This window comes from Heptranchias perlo, chromosome 28, assembly GCF_035084215.1.
Source record: "Heptranchias perlo isolate sHepPer1 chromosome 28, sHepPer1.hap1, whole genome shotgun sequence".
In the NCBI taxonomy this organism is placed as follows: Eukaryota; Metazoa; Chordata; class Chondrichthyes; order Hexanchiformes; family Hexanchidae; genus Heptranchias; species Heptranchias perlo.
The window spans coordinates 9,848,825-9,857,379 of record NC_090352.1 but is presented as its reverse complement, the minus strand read 5'-3'; positions in this window follow the sequence as shown (position 1 = coordinate 9,857,379).

Genomic DNA, 8,555 nt, shown 5'->3' with positions numbered 1-8,555 from the left:
GATAAAATTTGGATGCCATTTTGTTAAACATATGTTTTTTTTAAATTTCCTTTTGCTGTCTCAGTAGATAAAGGTACATTCTGATTTAGCACTAAGCCATAGAGACAAAAAGTCCCAGGTTCAATTCCTAGCCTGTGCTGGGTTAGCGGAACACAGCTGGGTTGGCTGTATGTGCATTCAGCCCCCTAGACTATGGAAGGGAAAAAATATTAGCCATGATCTTTGTTTCTGATTGCTATCCAGTGACTGTTGAGGCTCACGTTTGAGCAGGAATGAAGGGAGCATTTCAAAGGATTTTTAAAAAGCCCAGACATTTTCTTTGATTGTTACGATACCCATTATCAACTGTATGGGGTGGAAGTGAAAATCTAGCAATGCTGTCCACGTCAACAGCTAGTGCTTTATTTTCTTTCAGTTGGACAGGACGAAAAGGGTCAGTGATTATTGGTATTCAGTGGAGAGTTTTCTACTATGTCTTGTGCATGATGGAGCATTGAAATTATGTTTGAAGCTACCAATCATTCTGAACAAAGTAAGATTGTTCCTCCTCCACAAAAATAACTTCGACATTCTAGATAAACATTTTTTGACAGTAGAAACTTTTTTTTTGGGATGTAATTTGTTCCTTTGTTTTGCACTTCACTCCTTTTTCTCCCCTGAATGTGTTACATAATGACTGAGAGTACATTAATACACTCATCTGTTGACTGACTGCTCCCCCCCACCTTTACCTCACCCAAATGATTGTTCCTTGATTGTCAGCAGGAGCAAGAACTCCAGTGGAGCCTTTCCCCAAAGACAGCAGACATTGAAGCCAGTTGTATTCACCCTACCACCATCGCATCAGAGATTGATTAACTCAGCACAGGACAGAGTCTGAACCTAGGATCTTCTTAGTCTCTATGGATTAGATCACATTTGGCAGTGCATTTAGCTGCTGACTTAAGGGAAGGTTGGGGGGAAGCTACTCCTTGGAACTAGTTTAAATCCATTTTGTGCATAAATGCATTGCTTGGCATGGTGCTGAACCATAAAAAGTAGGACAGAATTGGGTTCATTCTCTGGCATTTCCTGAGTTAGTGAATCATAACGGGTAGTCGTGTGGGGACTACAAATCATCAAGCCCCAGGAGGGGGCAGGGGAGGAAAGTGATTCAAGTTGCTTCTAATCATTTTCCAGTGCCTCTGGTAGAATGTCTGCATGTGTGGTGTCTGATGAGAACAGTTGGGCTCAACTCTGACCAGTTGGAACAGCCTGCTGACCCTGTCTAGGCTCACTCATGAAGAATGCCCAGTTGCAAGGTACCAGAGAGAGGCTGGTCTCTGAGAGATTGTACCCCACCAAGAGACTGCCTTCAGGTGAGGAAGGGTGGGAAGTGGAAGAAAATTCTTGACTTCTAGCTGTGGATTAATTTTTACTTGAACATGTGATTAGTTTTATTGCTTTACTGCCAGACATGCACACTGGAGTCTTGATTCTGATTTCAGGTGCCTGTTAAATGTCCACATTGAGTTTAACACTAACTATGAAGTCAGCAGTCACGAGCACCAATATTGTCTCGATCAGTTTTCTGGGGGCGGTCATGTGTCCCAGAAAATGGTGGTCGCGATTGCTGCTTCCCCAAGCCAGTTGTATAGGTGAGTTTCAAATTAGGCATCTTTAAAATTAGAAGTATGTAAATACATTGAATTGCTGCTCAATAGATATTAAGTGCAAGACACTCCTGACAACTTTGTGATGGGCAGCTTTGGTTTTAACAAGGTTATTTCCCTAGAATTAAGTAGATCATGGGACAGTAAATGAAGAAAACTGGAGACATCTGACTTTTTGGATTATTTTCCAAATTTAGTTTGCATCCCTGTTTTCTCCACTTTTAACTTGCTTGCATGACTTGTTTACTATCTTCAGCTTGGAGAGCAAAAACAAGTCTGAGCCACTGATCCCTCTAACAGTCAGCGTCTGTCAGTATTTTCCCTTGTAGAGTTAACCATTTTAGACCATTGCCTTGCCCTTAAGAGAGAATGTCATGCCACAGTAAGGTACTGCCATTTTCTACATCATCGCACAACTCATAACACTCATACCCAGCAGTGGCATGTGTGCTTGTGCTGCTGCCTTCTCGCTGCATTATTGAAGCATCAGGTCCAGTCCCCTTTATTTTAATAGCTCCAAGAATTTCAGAAATGTTTGAGTTATATTGCAGGTTTTAATGGAGGAGACTGCACACATGTACTAAAGCTGCAGACACTATTTGCCAGGCCCTTAGTACTTTTACAGTCACTGTCATTATTCACCTCTTCCCCTATCTTCTGCCCAATATTGTTAAGTGTTTAAAACTTTTTTCATTTATTATTTGCTTGAGTGGATAACTCAAAGGCACCACTCCGTGTTGTACACTGAAGTCCATTTAGGTGAATATCAGTTAAGTGAATAGTTTGCTTAATTAAATTACATCTCACTGCACTAATCATTTTCCTTCCCATTATCCAGATCATTTAAATCAGGTTAATATGCATGTATCTCGGGTTGCTGAGACTAACAGATCTTGGTTTTCTGGGTTTAGGATTTATCCTCCAATGAGGCAACAGCATTAAAAACAGCCCTTTCCAAACCCCTGGATCCAGGAAATTCAAACCAGCAAAATGAGAAATTGTAATGCAAATACAGCTGATGGTTGGCGGGAATCAAAGTGTGCTGGACTTGGCTAAGTGGGGTGTAACCCTACCAGCGGGAAAATAAAAACTACACCTGTCTGGATTTCTCAGTAGCTTAGTTTGAAGACTCTTGAACCCAGTGATGGGTTTCCACAAGAGCGAAAATAAAGGCCCTTTTATAGAACTTGGGGAGGTGTAAAACCCTTTTGCTTCGTCAGCTCTGCAGCTGATAGGTTATTATGCCTCACCTTTCCCAGAACCAGGATTGCAGCATGACAGCTGAGCACCTGATCAGTCCATTGTGACAGTCCACACGCACTTTGAGAACTTGCTTTGAATTTCTGCTTGGAGAGTTTGTTTATTAGATTTGTTACAATGGCACTTTCTTCAACAGCTGATCAGCTAGCTGCAATGTTCTGATTTTTCAAACTTGTGTTGGTCTGGTTTAAAATGGCTTTGAAACAATCTAACATTAGATGTTTTAGTCATTTCAAGGAATGGAAAGATCATTTAGGAGCATAACTCAAATAAGTGATGGCTGAAATGTGCTCTTGTCACCAGAATGTCACTGCTTCGTTTCCCAATCTGCGCTGAGTAAGCTGATCTCGGATGTGGTGCACTGCTATTGACCTCAGTAGCACTGGATTGAGGGGCTGGGGGGAAATGGCCAGGATCCTTGTTTCCACTTACTGTCCAGCGACTCCTGCTGGAAAGTATGCGTGTGTGGATGTCGGGTGCAAAGAAGACTGGGTTCAGCTGTGGTGCCATACACAGTTGAATAGCCAGTTCTCTCACTGTCTAGGCTTGCACATGGAGAATGGACACTCTACTGAGTTGCCATTTGAAAAATGGAACTGTAGCATGATTTGCTGTGATCAGAACAAGCAGAGAGAAAATAGGCAAAAAATGTATTCTAATCGCTGACTTATTCTTAGAAACATTGGGTATTTTGTAGTTTAGCATAATTTAGGACTGACAAAATGAGTGTGATTTACACTGGAGATTAGAATTAGTATTTTGCATTTGCAATGAAAACTGAAAATCTGCAATCAAAAACTGTGTGCACTTGACACAGCCTTTATGGAAGTGAGTAGGCTTCCCTTCTCCGCACAGGTTTACAGCAGAGAATGGGTTTCTGCTTATAACAAGAATAAGATCGTTCTAAGCCAATATTGAAGAATTTTTTTTTAAAGTATCATGTTGGTGTTGCTGCACCAGTGCATTGTGCCATGTAATAACAAGATGGTGGCTCTTGCCCTGGGGCTTCCTTCTGTGGTCCTGGCTGGACTAATGGGGAGTGAAGGCTCTTCACTTCTCGAAAGGCAAGGAAAATATTAAGACCCGAGATGACCCGAGGAGCGCTCACTGCCACACTCCCCCTTTCCTCAGTTGAAGTGTGGTGTTGATAGAGACCCAATGGGTCTCGCCTGCTCTCTTGGCTGGTGCTAGTAGTATGAGGAGGCAGATTGAATTACAAACAGTGGGATGGGTGTGCCAGTATTTGACGGGTGCCCCCCTACAATCAGTTTTGGTTCTTTTTACATAATCATTTCTTGCTTTGGTCAGCTTTAGTGAGACCCTGCACACTGCTGATCACAGGCTCGAGTCTCAGGACTGTCTAATACATGAAACTGCAAGTGTTAATTCTGGATGGGGCCATTAGGGAGGCACTGTAACAACATTGTATGTTCAATTCAGGAAGAAAAACTGACTGCCTTACATGCTGAGTTACAAGACCACTGGCTGTACTAATTCTTATCGTTTAGTTTTGTAATATTCTGATCTTTCCTCTTTTTTTTCAAATTGCTCCTTGGGATAATTTCAGACTGGGATATATCCAAAACAAAAGGACAGCACTAGAGCACCTTTTTGGGTGACTCATATTGTACAAGAACTGGGAGTGACTGGTAAATTCTCTCTGTAGGAGACACTTGAGTATGAAACCATGTCAAGCCAGCAATTTGAACTCTGGTTTCCCACGTGCATTATTACCAAGTCATTCTGCCTTAAAATCAGCAGTGTCAGGTGTGCTTTTTTTTAGTAAATAGAATAATCATCATAGTGCGAGCTAGTTCCCCAAGCAAACTTGTCGTGGTCCTGTGAACAAGGTTTTTTAGTGACCAGTTTTTACAGTTATTTTAAATGACTAAAGTTGACCTTTTCTTCAGACCACCTCTCTTTAAAAGATTTGATGCTGCATGCGAATCCTGTGGGGGAGGTTCCAGTATCTCCATCAGTACGGCACTAAACTCTGAAGTCATGAGTCTGAATCCCAATTTCACCTGTAATTCAATTTTGGTTTCTTCGTGTTAGCCCTCTGCCAAGCCATTAGATGGAGCACTTTCATGGCAGAAGTGCTGCCTTTTAGCGATAGGGAACAAAACCAGCACCACTGCATGTCAGCTGATCACTTGATGGCCAAAGAAATGTGGCAGGAATGTAGAAAGCTAAATTATGATTTGGGTGGGGAAAGGCCAAAGAACAAGCAGAAATAGTTTAATTGGAGTGTTTTGTTGTTTTGCACCATGTATGCTGTTAGATTTATAGCACTGAATACCCAACCATGAAAAATGGGCATATATCCCACTTGCACTTACATCCCACATTTCCACCTAAATTCTTTGTAGTAGGTGGGGAATTGATGTGGTTTACATAATTTCATAACTGACTACCTATTCTAAAGATCCATTTATACCTGGCCTACATTTTATCACTGGAACTTTTGAAAGTATCTCAATAAATAACTAGATTCCATTGATTCCCTCAATCTCAGTAACCCGTGAGGTTTGTTTCTATATATAGGAAATGTCTTGTGCTTAAACAACATTTTGACCCAGAAGAGGCATTTACAGAGTAAATACCTATGTACCTCTACTGAATAAATGTGGCAAGAAATTACACTGCTCCCAACACCATGTATGGTCCCCAGTGACTTTGAATGGTAACAAACATGTCTGAGTGACGAGTGCTGATGAGTAAGTTGTAGAACGGGTGGATGTGGAGATTTGTTAGTATGCTTTTTTTTTAAAAAGTTGTAAACTTCTATCATTGCTGCCTAGACTGATAGAACTAGTGAGTGAATGTGCAGAGGTAGAGCTGGCTGCGAATGGGCAGAGATCTGATTTTTGCTTATGTCATTAAATGGAAATGGTTTTAAATAAAAAGCTGTGATCATAATAGACTGACTTTTTTTTGCTCAAACTCTGCATTCTAACACCATTCCCTGAAGTTCCTCAGGGAAGTGGCCTTGACCCAACTATCTTCAGCTCCTTCAGCAATGACCTTCCGTCTGTCACAAGGTCAAGGGTGGGGCTGTTCGATGATTTTTCTGCACTGTTCAGCTCAATTTACAGCTCCTCCAGTAGTGAAGCAATGCATTCCAGCCTACAGCAGGACTTGGATAACTGCAGGCTTGGCTTACGGGTGGCCAGTAACATTTGTTCTAAGTACTAGCTAATGACCAACTCCCCCAAGACCTTCAGTGATCCCACCATTGCCATCTTGGGATTATCAGTGACCATAAGTTGAACTTCACCAGTCACATCATCGCCTTGGCTAAGAGAGCAGGGCAGAGGTTGGGTACTCTGATGTGGCTCACCTTCTGACCTCCACCCGCTACAGGGGTCAACTCAGGACCGTCGCGAAGGTACAACAACCTTCAAGAAGCTTGACACCATCCAGGACAGAGTTTGATCGGTCCCACGCCACTGGATTCCATATCCATTTCTATCACCAACGCACTGGGGCTGCAGTATGTACAATCTACAGGCTGCATTACAGCAATGCACCAAAGTTACTTCGATAGTATTTTCCTTCCCAGTGACCTTCACAATTAAGGACAAGAGCAGCAATGTCATAGAAAACTATCCTCCCCAAGTAACACGCTATGCTAACTTGGACTTGTATAACTGTTTTGTCAAAGCTGGGTCAATACCCTGGAATTCCCTACCTATTACGGGAGCACCATCACTACGAGGACTCCAGCGATTCTAAGACTCACCACCAACTTCTCAGGGTCATTAGGGATGGACAATAACTATGCAAGCATTGCTCATCTGCTTAAGAATAAAATAAACAGAAACTTGACTTTAGATTTCTTTACCAGTGGGGCGAGTATGGAAACTATTTTGACTCCCACGCATCGTGATGACCTGAAACTAGCTTCAGTTTTGATTTTTAAAAAAACTTTTGGATACTTTTGATTATGGTGCTTGCTCTATGTGCACAGTTCTACAGCAGTCCTCGCATACAGAGAAGGCCCAGCAATTTTCAGGGCTGTGGATCACGACTAGATCCCATCCAGGAGTGTGCAAGAAGAATGCTGTGGTCATAAAAACTTACAAGGTACGTTATCTAAACATCTCAGATGAATCTTTAATACTTTCACCTTATTCATCAAAGAGTCTATTGGAGATTTACCATCTCCTTGTAGGGATTATATTAGGTGTCTAAAATTTAGCTCACTGTTACTTTCATTAACTATTCCAAATTACATTAACAGTTACGCAAACCAATTCCTCCAAACTATTGGTAAAGTATTGATTTGGCAAGAAAAAGTTAACTCATTCATTTATCAAGAAATCTTGGACTAACATTCCTTTATGAACATACAATAGTACAATTAACTATTTTAATATTAAACATAAAAGTGCACAAGGTACTCCAGTACCTGAGGATGCAAAGACTGATGTTTATCACAGTAACCCAGGCTCTAATTATTTTGAAGTTGACATTACACTCACTGTCCAAGACTGACTAAGTCAGTGAGGTTAGCTTATGGTTAGACGCCACAGCTGATAAGTTAACAGCTTTAAATAGCAAGTCTACTAGATATGTTAAAGTCTAGTTAGTTCAGCTTATTACTGGTAATTTGCAGCTTTTAGCAATGATTCTTTGATTTTAAAACCTTAATCTTAACGACTGTGTGATTCTTAACACTGACTGTTTTCCAAGAGTTCACCAGGATTGTTACAAACATTTTTAGGTAACTTTTAGGCCATTTCTCCCACAAAGAGGAAAAGGACGAGAAGCAGAAGAGTCAAAAATCGCGGTTGAGAAGTAAGGAGGGTTTTAAGGAGACTTTAAGACAGAGGGAGGTGACAAGGTAGAGATGCTGAGACAGGGAGTTTGAGGATGGAGACATGGTGGCTGAAGGATCTGTTGCTAATGGTGGAGAGAAGAGTGCAGAAACAATAAGTTGGTATTAGGGGCGTGTATACAGAGGGATATGCAGTTGGATGAGATTCTGGAGATAGGGTGGGATAACTGCGAGGCTGATTGGAGCCTAGGAAGGACTGGGGTGATGGGCCTTTGTGAGGGCAAGGACACAAGCTGCAGCATTCTGGATGGCTTGTAGTTTATGGAGGGTGAAGAGAGGAAGACGAGCTCAGATCACTGGTGAAATCCAGCCTTGAGATGATAAAGATGTGGATTAGGGGTTCACCAGCAGAGGGGTGGAGGTAGCCAATATTTCAGAGATTAGGAATCTGGGTAGGAGGTAAAATAGAAATTAGGATTGTGGGGAATATAAAGCACAATAAAAAGTGAAAGGCTTCCATAAATATTCAAGATGTGGAGATGCCGGTGATGGACTGGGGTTGGCAAATGTAAAGAATCTTACAACACCAGGTTATAGTCCAATAATTTTATTTGAAAAATCACAAGCTTTCGGAGGCTTTCTGATGAAGGAGAAAGCCTCCGAAAGCTTGTGATTTTCAAATAAAATTGTTGGACTATAACCTGGTGTTGTAAGATTCTTTACATATTCAAAGCAGCAAGTGCTCATCAACAGTAGGGGTGCTGGAGGGATCCTAAGGGTGATGTGATAATATAGCTGGCACTTGGCCACCCCCCAAGTGACTGTCAGTGTTTACAGAAGAAACCACAGGCTACCTTCCCACT